This window comes from Equus asinus, chromosome 15 (assembly GCF_041296235.1).
Source record: "Equus asinus isolate D_3611 breed Donkey chromosome 15, EquAss-T2T_v2, whole genome shotgun sequence".
NCBI lineage: Eukaryota > Metazoa > Chordata > Mammalia > Perissodactyla > Equidae > Equus > Equus asinus.
In genome coordinates, this window is record NC_091804.1 from 37,929,790 (window position 1) to 37,943,331 (window position 13,542).

At 48.8% G+C, this 13,542-nt stretch overlaps 1 long non-coding RNA gene across 2 annotated transcripts; it reads right to left on the reverse strand.

The window, feature by feature from the left end:
- Nucleotides 1-1,301: 1,301 nt before the first annotated feature.
- On the reverse strand, nucleotides 1,302-11,597 carry LOC123277311 (uncharacterized). 2 transcript variants are annotated; one of them, XR_006514167.2, is made up of 5 exons: nucleotides 10,874-11,597; nucleotides 5,890-6,051; nucleotides 5,360-5,634; nucleotides 4,118-4,217; nucleotides 1,302-3,284 (listed from the first exon to the last, which is right to left on the reverse strand). It is a non-coding gene; the product is annotated as an uncharacterized lncRNA (long non-coding RNA). The 2 variants fall into 2 exon arrangements; XR_011494661.1 differs by having other exon boundaries at nucleotides 4,118-5,634.
- Between the last annotated feature and the right edge of the window lie 1,945 nt (nucleotides 11,598-13,542).

Consider the following 13,542-nt stretch of genomic DNA (forward strand, 5'->3'; position numbering starts at 1 on the left):
ATGTGACATTAATAAGGCAGAAACAAATTATCAAAAGGAAAACTGATATTAGCGGCTGGGGAGATTATTGCAAAGACATGTGCTCTTCAAGGATGAATTAACACTGGGTTTCTTGGAGCAGATCAAAGCAAACAGCCATTTTGGAGAAGTCAGAGGAACTTATTCTAGATGGGTCAAGAAAGTCCATCCAGCGTCATTGCAGAGCCTCCGCGTCAAGACAATGAACGTTAGTCCTCAAAGGGGCATATTGCATCTGTCAGGATACACTTGGTTGTAAGTGACGGAAAACCCAAGGCCCCTGGGTTTAAACTCGGGAGAATTTATTGGATCATGCCAAGGAAAGGTCAGGGCTCGAGCTGGCCTTGGGCAAGTCCAATTCTAGAAGCTTAAAACTTTATATCAGGCCTCTGACTCTCTCTTCCTGTCTGCTTGGATTGACGTCACACTGGGGCATGTGCTGTCCCCACGGTGACCTTGGCAGTCCTGGTCTCACGTCCTCCAGCCCTGGTCCCTCTGCAAGAGAACTCACACCCCGCAAAGGCCCAGGGTTCGCTCTGATTGGCTCTGACTGGGTCACATGCCATTCCTGAGCCAATCACTGTGACCAGAGTCATGTGGCATCTGATTGGCCAACCCTGGGTCACATGACACCCCTGGAGCTGGCCTGGGACTGGTGAAGCCTGGCTCTCAGTCCTGTGGCCAGAAGTGTGGGGTGAAGGCCGGGCAGACACAGGGATGAGGGGCCACCCCCCGATCCAGACCAATGGTCCTCCAGAGTCAGCCCAGCGTCCTCTGCTCCTGGGCCCTCCTGGCCCTTGGTGCCTGGACCTCATTTCTCAGAGCCTCTGCCCTCCACCGTGGCCACCCACCTCCTCCCTGAGCCTCTGCTCCTGGAACGTGGCTTCCACCCACATCCCGCCCTTTCTCGCTCTTCCTCAGCTCCCCTCCCGGAATGTCCCGCGCGCCCTCCTCGACCCCCTCCTCGACCCCCACTCGCTCTCCTTTCTTCACCACATCCTGACTCCGGGGTTCCAGCTGTGTCAGCGTTGGAGCATCTGAGCTCTCTGCTCACGTGTCGTCTCTGATGTGAGACATCAGATTGCCCGGTGCAGTGCACACATGGCCCAGAACAGCCCTCAGAACAGCCCTTCCCTCTTGCTCACACAAGGAAGCACCAAACACGCCCCCGGAATTTGCTCCATAAACTGCGCTGCAGCCTCAGGCCAAAGCGTTAAAGCTCTGACGCTGAGTTTTCCTGGAAAAAGAATGAAACGGGTGCTTTGTGTGTGTATTTTATCATATTCTATTTATTATTTTACATTATATTATATGTATATACACAGACACACTAAAATTAGGGAGTACAATGGAAGATTACTCCTTTATTAGTGTTGAAAATTCAACTCCTTATAAATTACAGAACAATGTCGCATTATGGTATCATTCTTAGACACACCATACTTTGTTTATAGACGTGAGTCATTATCGTCTCCACCAGCATCAGCATCAGCACAGCTAGCACTGATTGAGCACCATTCTAAGCACTTACATTTGTCATCTCATTCACCTCTCTTACCAGTCCTCTGAAATAAGTACTGTATTTCTGTTCTTATTTTACAGATGAGGAAACTGAGGCACAGAGGCGTGAAGTGACTTTCCCAAGGTCACGCACATGGAAAGTGGTGAGGTCAGGTACATGATAGGATTGACTTTCTTCACCCTGTGGAGCTGGGGGTGGCCACGTGCCCGGCTCTGGCAGGTGGAAAGGGACGGGAAGTGTGTGTGATCCTTGGGGCGGATCCCATGGCAGTCTAGTACATGTTTTGCTTTCTTGTCTTAGTGACACATTCTAGATGGTTGAGGAACTGCCACGGTGGGGGTGTGAGTGAGGGTGTGTGGCACCGAGATGCCCACTGCCCTGCGGTGGACTTTGACTTAAGCCACTGAAGTCTGGGCTTTTTCCTCGTATGTTTCTGCAGCGTACCATCGACGTCAAAGGGAACTTTAACCTCATTCAATGTTTTCATTATTTTTAATACAGGGAATGTATTCATGTATAATTTGTGTAATTAAAATGGCGCTCAATAAAAAGAAACCTAAGATGCTTTAATAGCAGTAGAATTCATCTTTACCCTGGAACCTAATGAATTCAGGCATTCCAGATATCTGTGTTCTCAATGGTTAGTGATTAGTAATTAAAACTTCATTTCATATTCAAAGGATCTGGTCGTACTGGTGTTCATCGCTCTGTTCCTTTAACTCTTCTGCTATATTTTAGGGTAAGATATTCAGCTGTCTTCTTAAAGCGTAATTTAACTGCTTAGTGGTTCATGTCAGAGAAAGTGATCTCGTACTGTCCAAGGCTTCTACAGCGACTCCTCTGTGCCAGGCGCACTGTAAACGCCTTGCAAATATTTAACTCATTTAAACTGAACAATAACCTTTGAATCCGGTATTCCTATTAATTAACTATCCCACAGTTAGTGGCTGAGGAAGCCAGGATCCAGTCTAAGGCAGAGCAGTCCAGAGTCCCCACCTTCAACTATGACATTAGTCTGTCTTTCTGCACCCAGGGGTCTAGAACAGGGCTGGCTCCACTGTAGTCCGTCGACAATTATTTGTTGAGTGAATAAGTGAATGAATGAATGAATGGCACTTCACTGAGTCCTTTCATTTACATTCTTTTGTTTGAATGTAACAGCAATCCACTCACCGTGAGGAGAAAGCTGTGAGGAGAAAGAGAGAGCCAGGCCAAGACCTGGCAGAGAGCATTACCAGGCAGGGGGAACTGACTATGCAAAGGCCCTGAGGTAGGAGAGCTTTGCACGTGCAGTGAATGGCAAGGAGGTGGTGTGACCAGTGCAGAGTAGGGGTGAGGGGAGAAAAGCAGCAGGGGGGAGCAGCACCTTGCTGTGGGCACCCCTGCCCTGGGGGCTCAAGCTGTTCTGAGGGCTCCTCCTCTGCTCACTTTCCCTTTTCTCCCTCTTTTGGGGTTTCTCTGTGCGTCTCCCATCTCTCTGGCTCTCTCTCCATCTCTTCCTGTGTCTCTGTTTGATGCTCTTCCTCTGTCTCCGTCTGTGTGTCCCCCTGTCTCTCTCAGCGGCACATATAAGCATGCACAAGGGTCTGGACACCAGGAAGTGCCCAAGACACTCACGGCAATGAGAGAAGTTGGCAGGCCCCCATTAGTCATTCATTCATGACGAGCGTTGGCGAAGCTCCTAGCAGGTGTCTGTCCCTGGGAATGTGAAGCCAGTCTCTCTTCTCAGGAAGCTGACAGCCCACTGGGGAGACAGGTGAGCAAATGAAAATTACAGAACCCTCTGAGCAGTGCCCTGGAGAGGAAGGCGGGCTTCCGAGGGGGCCGCCCAGGGAGTCCTGATCTCTGCCCGGGAGGGTCAAGGATGTCTGCATGAGGTCGTGACATTTGACCTGGGGTGGAGGGTGGTAGTGAGAGTAGGGGCTCTGGAGCGAGGTGGTGCTGGTTCAAAAGGGGACCCAAGGGTGTCACCAGTGAGTGTGCCTCTCTGTGCCTCAGTTTCCACATCTGTAACATGGGAAAGACTCTACTCAGGATGCCCACCTCCTGGAGCTGCCGTGAAAGTTACATGTTAGGACATGTTATGCTCAGAACAGTACCTGGCACATGGTAAGTGCTCCTGAAATACTTGTCAAGTGAGAAAACCAATAAATGGCTGAATCCAGAGTACCCTTCCAGGTTTGTAATGTAGATCAGACCAGAGCAGGACCAAATGGTTTTCTCCCTCCTCAGCAATCTCCAAAAGGAGATCATTCCCCTGGTCTGCCGCATCCCGTTAATCCTGGACAGCTGCTGAAATTTCACTGCTCGTGCGATGGGAAGAAGCCGGTTTTCCTTCTTTTTAGCCAAAGGCAGCACCGTGCAGGATTGAGCACGTGGTTTCTGTAGCACGCTCTGCCGCCTACTAACTGTGTCACTCCCGGATTTGTCAAATGGGACTAGTCTTGGTGCCAGGATTGGAGTAAATATATGGAAGGTGCTGAGGACTCACAGAGCGAGTGTGCTCGAGTGTGGTGGGCAGAATAACAGCCCCCCAAACGTCTCATGTCGTAATCCCCGAACCTGCAAGCACTTTACCTTACACGGCAAGGAGGGGTGTAGGTTGCTAATCAAGTGACCTCGAGAATGGGGAGATTGTCCTGATTTTCCAAGTGGACCCACAGTCATCACAGGCTCCCTGGAAGTGGAGGAGGAGAGCGAGAGTCAGAGGACACGCGGTGATGGAGGAAAGGTCAGAGGATGCAGAGTGAGGCCTCCGCCCACCACTGCTGGCTTTGAAGATGGACGTGGGACCCTGAGCCTGGAAGCGCAGGCCACCTCCAGGAGCTGGAAAAGGCCAGGAAGCACATTCCGCCCTGGAGCCTCCACAAAGGAGCACAGCCCCGCTGGCACCATGGTTTCAGCCCCATAAGACTAATTTCGGACTTCTGACCCCCAGAAACGGAAGCGATAAATATGTGACTTTTTAGCCACTGAGATCGCACTCATTTGTTACAGCGGCCACAGGAGACTAGTCCAACAGCCAGCTGTAATATCCAGTCCGTGGGGACACGGGTGTCTGTCTTTTCGCCACTGTTTTGCCGGTGCCTGGAGCACCACCTGGAGCTGAGCGCCTGCTTGCACATATTTGTTCGACGAGTGGACGGATGACGCAGGTCGGTCCATCTGTGCGTTCCGCCCCAGCCGTAGTGCTGGCTTTGGAGTGGCCGTGTGCCCTGCCCCGCCCCCTAGAAGAGGCTACTTGAGATGATTATTGCTGGAAACATTGGGGCAAAGGAGCTCTCCATTCGGATGGTGTGCCATGTGGCTCTGAGGACTGGGTCAGCCACAGCCACCAGTGCGACCATGAGGGGGACCAGTGGAGAACGGGGGTGAATAGTGAGCGTGGGGGACGAGCTGTTGGGCAGGCAGAGAGGGAAACAGAGAAGTGCTGAAGAATTCCCAAGGTTTGAAACCTGGTCCAAAGTTGAGTCAATTAGTCAGAGAGGAGGAAGGCTGGGTTCAGTATGGAATGGAATGTTGGCTCATATTATGCAGAGTCTGGAAAATCCAAGTTTCCCAGGCAGAATTATGGAGGCTAGACATGTGAGGGCAGGAAGCTGTGAGCTCCTTTCTAGTCCCGATCACCCTGTCTGCACAAGCTCTCAGGTACGGAGCAAGAGTGGTACCAACTCATCCCTGCACAGGACTTTACAGTTTGCAAAGCATTTCAAAATATTTTAAAAATTCACTTCTGAAGGCAACTCTTATTAACAGCATGTACACGGAGCAGATGGGGAAACTGAGCTCAGGGAATTTACTCATTTAACAGACACTTACGGAGCCCCTACTTGGGGCATTTTCTAGGTCCTGGGGGTACAGCAGGGAAGAGGGCCCATGAAGACAAGCCCTAGTGGGAGGGCCAGTCAGTCATCGAGGTGATGGGAGGTGCGGCTGCCCGAATCCTCAGCTGGAGGGCTTGGGCCATGATTCCCAGGGCAGCTGGTTCAGATGGTGGCAGAGGTGTCATGGGGCAGCAGCCTCCTCTGGGACACCCCAGACCTGCCTCTGTGGTCACAGTTGACCCAGGCTTTCCTTCCCATCCTGGTACTGCTCTGCTTAGAAGAAAAAAGAAGAAACCAAACAATTGTTGATTTCCTTGGGGAAAAAAAAAAAACTAGTTCCCTATCAGTGGCTCTGGAATTTTTATGTAGGAGATAGCAATTTGGTTTGAAAAGGATTTGAGAAGCTTTTATTGCTCATGAGAATTCTCCCTCCTTCTGGAAACAGAGGTGTGGCTCTTCTCTGTCCCTTGAAGCTGAGTGGGGCCTAGGGACGTGCTGGAGACCGTTGGTGGGGATGGAAGAGACCTGATGTGTCGCGTCACCGAAGCATTTCACGGCAGGTGCGGGAGCCCCAGCGCTGCGATGGTGGAGGCAGCACAGCAAGGTCGCCACCAAGATGGAAGCTCCCAGATGGCTGAGTCTATGCGGCGACACTGCCCTCGAGGGCCCCCTGGACCTTCAGCGGACCTCACATAAGGGAAAAAAAAACCATAAATAAGCATGTACGTTAATACACAAACAAACACTCTTTTGATGTCATCACCACTGAGATGTTGGCGTGGTTGTTATCAAAGGAAGAGCCCAGTGCTGTGTGTGGAACAAGGAGCTCTGACGACGGGCACAGGGGACCGAGGCTGCCTAGGCAGAGCGTTCCGTTTCCATTTAGAGTCTATGTCTCAGATAAATGAAATAGTTTTATGATGATTATTTTATTGTTACTTTACAAACATCTCTTCTGGGTGGGGCACTAATGGAGATCGCGGTGGGTGGCAGACCCTCTTTTCCAGCCTCTGTTGGCCCTACTGCTAGTAAAGAATATTCAGCCAAGAACTCAGGTGCTTGGGGACCTCTTAAGGGCCAACTCTTATTGCAACTTAATTAAGAAGCTTGGCTGAGAAGCATCAGGCTATTAAACAGAGGTCGGGGAGCCGGGCCGACTCAGGGCTGCACAGTCTTTATCAGTCTTCTTCACTTCTATGGAAGCAAAGCAGGCTTGTGTTCCACTTGGGGACTAATCCATTAGTCACTGCGGAATCTCTGAGGATAGACAGGTCCATTTCCAACCTAATTTGCAGTTGGCTTTTCATTTTAGTGGTTTGGGAACAGAATTGATCTGCCTGAACCCCGGAGTGTTTGGTTACTTCATGCAAATATTTAATACCCACAACGCAATTTCAATTTAACACTAACGATTTGTTTTCCCTGATATCGGCCTCATTTGTCAAAGCCGTTGACCCAGGCCCATAAAGAAATGTCACTATCGCTGACTTTGTGATGGTTTTATGCAAATAGCTTTCAAGGCTTAATTCCGTGCAAACGTTTAGGGAGACAGGAGATGGGGAGAGATAAACAGAAAGACGGAGGGGAAGGAAGAGAGAAGCGGAGGAGAGGTGGGGTCGTGGAGAGAGGGGAGACCGAAAAGGAGGAACAGTCACGAGTGTATTACCGGACTTTCTCTGTGACCCGGAGCTGGCGGGAGGTGGGGATCAGTTCCTGTCCTGAGCGCTCACAGCACTGCCATGAGGAGACAAGGATGACAAGGCTTTTGAAAGGGTCAAGCACAACTCACCCAATTTTGGCTCTTACTGTGTGAGCAGAGAGAAGCCGGAACAATAATTTCGTGAGTGGAGCAAAGATGACCTGACAGAGGAAGGCGTCGCTGGGGGCCCGCCCCGCTTTCCTAGGGGTCTGTGGGCATGGATGGTTCAAAAGCTTCCAACCCTTCTTGTTCCCTAAACTGATCTGCCCAAGAACACTCCTGCTGTGTCATCAGCATGTCTGCTGTCTTCTCCCATCCCCTTCGCAATTTGCCTTCTCCCGTTTTGCAGAAGACAAGCGTGTCTTCCAGCCATCCAAACTTTCCCATGGTGCTTTGCCTTAAGGGGTACACACCTCCTGGGCATCAAAGGGGCCACTCAGCAGTGGGCATCTGGGCCCAGGTCTCCTGGAATCAACACTCCATCACGCTCTCTCCCCGTCCTTTGAAACGATGTATTTCCAAGATAAATATTCTTCTAATGTTTAAAAATCACATTTTCCTCTTTATGCTGTTTTCATCAGTTGAGTATTACCGATAATTCCAAAGATAACTTAATCCAAAATATATTTTTAAACCCTTAGAGATTTGCGTTCCCAGTAAATTTAAAGATTTATTTATACATATTATATTTTTATTTTTATTTATTCACTTTATTTATTTACATTTGAAGACCACAGGAGCAGAGATGCGTTTTACTTTAGCTGCCCCAAAGCACTAGGGCCACCTGACTATTATAGACTCATCTTGCAAAACACAGGTGGATCCTGACATCCAGGGGCCGCTGGGGACGCCCATCTTTGCAAACAGTTCTGCGACCTAGATTAGGCCCAGCATAAAATGCAGCTATTTCGCAGGTTGCCTTCCCACTGAAAAAGTTTCATGAATTTCTTCTTAAGTTTCCATTCAGCACAGGATGTGGTCTCATCCATTTCATTAATCTTGGTTGCTTTGCGTTTCACTGTTTCATTTTTCCCGAAAGAGCCCTTTCCTGGCTAAGACGATTCATCATTTAGATTTCTCCACTTCTAAGACCATGTTGAGAGTTTAACTGAACGCCTCCGTAATACTGAAACTCTCCTGAAAGACTCATCATTAGACACAGATATTACAGAAGCCCCTGGCAGCCCCCACACTCAAGTGCATGTGTCTAGGATTATCTATTTCATTTAGTATCAGACTATTCTATTAATTAGCCCTACGAAATGTGTGTAGTATTTTGCACGCCCACCAGCAACTCTGTAAAATAGTCCATCTTCCAAACAGCATCCAGGATACAACTTTCATCACAGAAAAACAAAAATAAGAAGCATCCTAACAGAATTAACCTAAATATGAGCAACTGTCTGATGAACACAGTAGTAGACTGTGAAGAGAAAAAAATCAATAAAAAATAAACTATTCCATAATATTGCTGCCTGGACATCCGTTTTATGTGGTCAAGCAGCCTGCAGGAACTTGAGGGGACACTGGCGCCTCCTGCATGCCCTAGATAACAGCCTGAGAGTCACAAGCAAATGTGAGTTCCTGATGTGACTTCCCCAACGACCCTTGTAACAAGCACCTCCCCAAGGCCCAGAGCCCTCCCCTGGTGCACCCCTTAAATGAGACACCCCTCTATTACTGAGCAAGGGCCCGCTGCCCAACACATGCAGAACTGATACTGTGGCGCTGGCTCTTGAGAAAAGAAAGAGCTTTATTGTGTGGCCAACCAGTAAGGAGACAGGAGGCAAATCTCAAAACCGGAGCTAAAGCAGGGACAGACTTTTAAGGAGTTGGGAGTGAGAGTGGTTATACAAAATACTAGCTTGGTGGAATCTGATTGGATGGTGGGATTGTAAGCATCCTGTAAGTCTGGTGTGCTACCAATGAAGGGACCCCTCACTTCTTCTTAGGTTCCCGGTGCCGCTTTCTTGTCAACACTGAGTTCTGTAGTTAGGGAGCTTTTGGTTCCTAAATTGCTCAGTCATCTGAGGACAAGGTTTCCCCTTCTGTGTGTGCTCCAGCTGTGTGACTTGCAGGTTTTGCTCTTTGCCCCTGCAAGATAACTTCGACATTTTGTTATCAACACAAGAGGGCCAGTGGGAATCGGTCTACGATGGTTATACCTCCACTCCCATGAAGCTTACCAAAACCTCACTCTCTTTGGTTTGAACTGACCAATCTAGCATTAGCCTGGAAACCCCAAAGCACTCCACCCGCAGACCCTAATAAGGCAGTTGCCCCAGGTCCTGCTGTACTCTCTTTGCCTGCACCCTGCCTTGACCCCTGACGTGGCGCCTCCCCCTGTGCCGTGTGCTGCCTCCCGGACCTGTGAGTAGTAAACTGCCCTATTTCACTTTCTCTTGAAGTCTTTTATTGAACTGTGGCTCATCCTACATCTGGGCTCCACTTAACAAATGGTATTTAACACAGTCAAAACAGATTGAAAGCTGGATTTCCATTCAGAGATAATTGTTCACCAAGAATCTGAATTTTAGTCAATTTTTATTATTTATTTGAACACAACATGGATGGGAGACAAGTGCAGCCCTTTCTGTGTTCCATATGCTGAGTGTTGGGCCAGGCTCACTCACCAGCTAAGATGTCTTGTCTCCCTGACCAGCTCTGCTATAGGAGAGTGAAATTCATGTGCCAGCAAAGCCTCACATTGCTGCCTGTGATGGGGTGTGGGGTCATCAGGGCTATCACTTCTTGATAGGATTGCACTTCTCTGCTGTATTTGACATCTGGTGCAGTCACGTGACTGGCTTTGCCTGTGACATGTGAATAGAAGTGGCGTGTGTCCTTCTTGGGCCAGTGTCCAATAAGCCACATTATCATCCACCTGCCATGGTGGTTTTACAGAAACATATGTCAAGACGAAGCCTGGATCCCTGAACGGATACAACATGGGGAAATCCCTGCTGTAAGAGACGCAAGTGCAGCATTTATGAGAATTAACTATTTCTTATTTTAAACCACTGAACTTTGGGGATCTTTTGTTACTGCAGCGTAAGCTAGGCCATCCTGACTAATACACAGACTCATTTGCAGCAAGTTAAAGCTTCATTTAAAGCTTGTTACGCTATGAATTGAACAGTTCTACTACATGCGTCTCCTTTTGGTAACCATATTTTTTTTGCCTACAGAACCTCAGTCCTTCACCAGGTCTGAATTTTACAGCTGCCTTTTGGAACAAATTCTGAGAACTGTGTTGCTTCTCTTCTCTTCTTAGTATATGACTTCAGAAAGGACACAAGAGTTTACCACCATGACCTTTTCTGCTGCCTGACAAAGCCCGTTGAGCAGTGAGTCTGTGCTCACGATGCTAATCCTGGAGGCCACGACCTCTGTAACATTTCTCAGCAATTCCATTTTCTGCCTCGACCCAGGGTCAGAGACACTGGTCAATAAGCAAGCCTGGTGTCCATCAAAAATTGATTTAAATAATAATGTGAACAGGAAGTTCTTTACAAGAGAAAGGGCATGTGGAGCTAATGGAGACCAGAGAAGAAATTCATGAGCCCTGGAAACTCAGGCAAACTGATGAGCGAGACCAAAGCGCATGACCTGTAATCCAGCTCAGCAGCGACAGACTCAGATGCCATCCTGCATGTGTCAGTTCACCTGGTGAATGGCGAGCCCGAAGGCTGGTAGGAACCTTTACCCCTTTAAGTCAACAACAACAACAACTAAAATCCCAAAAATCCAGTTTAGACAATCATCAACAGAACAATCAAAAATCTCTTTGTGACCAAAAGATATTTTTACCTGTATGTAATTGTCTTCCCTTTTGTCTGAGGCCTGAGCTGATCAAGGATCCAGCATTCTTAAACTTTGAGTGAGACCAGAGCACCCCATGCAGCACAGCCAACATCAAAGTCCCGAATGAGATCAGCCGCCCCGGAAAATTCTTGAGAGTGCATATCATCACATTCCAATGGTTCTGGCTTTAATTTTTTCCTCTCTATTTCTGAACTGTAGTTTCTTAATTGAAACCACGCAAAGCTACTTGAGCACTCTGTCTTAAAGGGACAGAAGGACACCTTCTGGAGGAATAAAGGGAGAGGATTAATGACTTGATGACTCTTCTTGCAGAACCAGCTGACTCTAGAGACTCAGCAGGAAGCCGCTATCCAGTGTGACATCAGAGACCCTCTACAGCCCTTCGCCACGTGTCTGCAGTCCTGTCATTATCGCTCCTTCTAGGCTGAGACACTGAACACCGCTTTTTAAATGCAAACTTCATATAATTCAAATGTTCATCAGTCGGGACCCTTGGTCCCACGTAACAGAAAACTTGAGTCAGGCAGTTTTCAGTTAAAGGAATTGTAACATCAGATGACTAAGAAGAGCAAGGAGGGGTTGTTAGTTTCAGGCACAGCTGGATCCAGACGCTCAAAGGATGCCATCAGGTCCTGACTAACGTCTCCTGGGCTCTGGGCTCGTCCCCTCCCTCTTGGGTCCATTCTTAGAGAGAATCTCCTGTCACGGCTGCAGGACAGACGAGTCCAGTAGAAAAGAGTCTCTGTGCACCCCCAGAAGCCACAGCAACAGTGTCCTCGCATCTCATTGGTCCTGAGTGTGTCACACGCCTGTCCTTGAACCAATCAGAGCTGCCAGGAAAGGAAAGCCCTAGGATCTCAGTCCGCCTGACACAGAGGGCTGGTCAAGCCACGTGGGTGAGAGTGGGGCGTGGTTTCCCAGGGAAATTGGGGTTTGGTCACCAAAAGGTGGTGAGATGGATTCTGGGTAGCCACAAAAATGAATGCACATTACAAAACTCATATTCATTAAAGAGGTTTGTAAACTGAAGTGGGATGCACAGAAACAATGTTTCACATCCTTCTGTCTGAAGGTGAAACCCTGGAACCTACTTCCCAGGGCTGACTCCTCAGATTAGGTACCTGTGACCCTGGAAGGAGAAATCCCCTTAGTGCCAGGACACAGAGAAGGAAATTTTGCCCTGTGGAAAGAAATGAGAGGATCCTCAGGTGGAGTAGTGACCCAGATTGAGAACGGGAACATGGATTTTCCAAATGATAGTGTAGAGGAGCGATGTTTCCAAAGGGAGGGGAAAGCAGAGAGGTGACATCCACCACGCCCAGCCTCCCGTGTGAGGAAACCCCATCTTTTCGCCACCTGCTCCCTCGGTTCACCTTTCACAAGTGACTGGATAGTCAGGGATCTTTTGTCACAAGCAACAGAAGCCAGCTCTGGCCAACCTAAATAAAACAGTTTCACAGACTGGAAGGAAAGTCTGAAGAAACACCCTCGGGGAGAGCGAGAGTGACTCAGCTCCAGGGGGAACAACTGATGGGCAGACTTTTCGGGGCACCACGACGGGCTCCAGCCACACCAGAATCTGTGTCTCTTCTCCACAGATCCGTATTCTCAGGTGAGAGGGCACGTGATTCTCCTAGCTGGGGTCAAATGCCCACCCCTGGCCAGGGTGGGAGAGGTAAAAACCATCTTGATCCACAGCTCCCCAAGGTGGCAGCCAACTGGTGTGGGAAGAAATTCCCCAGAGTGAAATCAAGGTGCTGTTGTCAAAAACTGCTGGGAAGTCAGGGCATAGATTCTGACCTGCAAGCAAAAAAGAAGGAAAGAAAGAAAGAATTCTAGATGCAAACCATTCACCATCAACCGTTTTTGCTCCAGATCCCCTTTATTCTCCATCTCTTCTTGGTTTGCACAGGTGTAGCCTGCAAAAGCGACCCTCTCCTCTCACCCATATATCCCTGAGAGCTGGTCTTGGGCACATGCACAAGGACGAGGCTTTAGAACATTCACTAAAGCTTCGTCTGTGATAGTGAAAAACTCAGAGCCAGCCTGGATGTCCACCAGCTGGAGGCAGTGGCATGGAATACTACACAGGGGTTAACATAAACTGGAAAAGTGGGAGTGTATGCCAATGTAACAAAAGTGGAAGAGATAAGCATTAGCATAGCAAATACCAAATTCACTACAGATGGTCCTCGGAGAGAGGGAGTAAGCGTAACCACGGAGCGCTGCACAAGAAAATACAACCGTACTCGTCAAGTTTGATCTGTTGTGAAGTGGTTTGTTGCATAACATTTTTCCATATGCCTAAAATTGTCTAAAAAAAATCAAGCCACAGGTACCTAACCCAGGCCCAGGGCATCGTCTGCTTTGCCCTGAAATGACTCCGGTCGCCGCAGGTCTGCGCGTCTTTCTTGGACGACCTCAGATGTGTGCGCGCTCTTGTCTGTTCCACTCAGCAGGCGCTCATCCCTGCTCCCTCTTTCAGGGTCTCTTTGGACATCCTCGCTGGGTTATGGGGAGTGAAGATGCCTCTTCCCCACAACGATTCATCGCATTGTAATCTGTCTATTGATCATCAGTCAGGACTCAGGCAGGCACTGCAGGTGCAACCATCTCCCCACGGAGACCTGGACATCATCCAGCTGCACTGCACC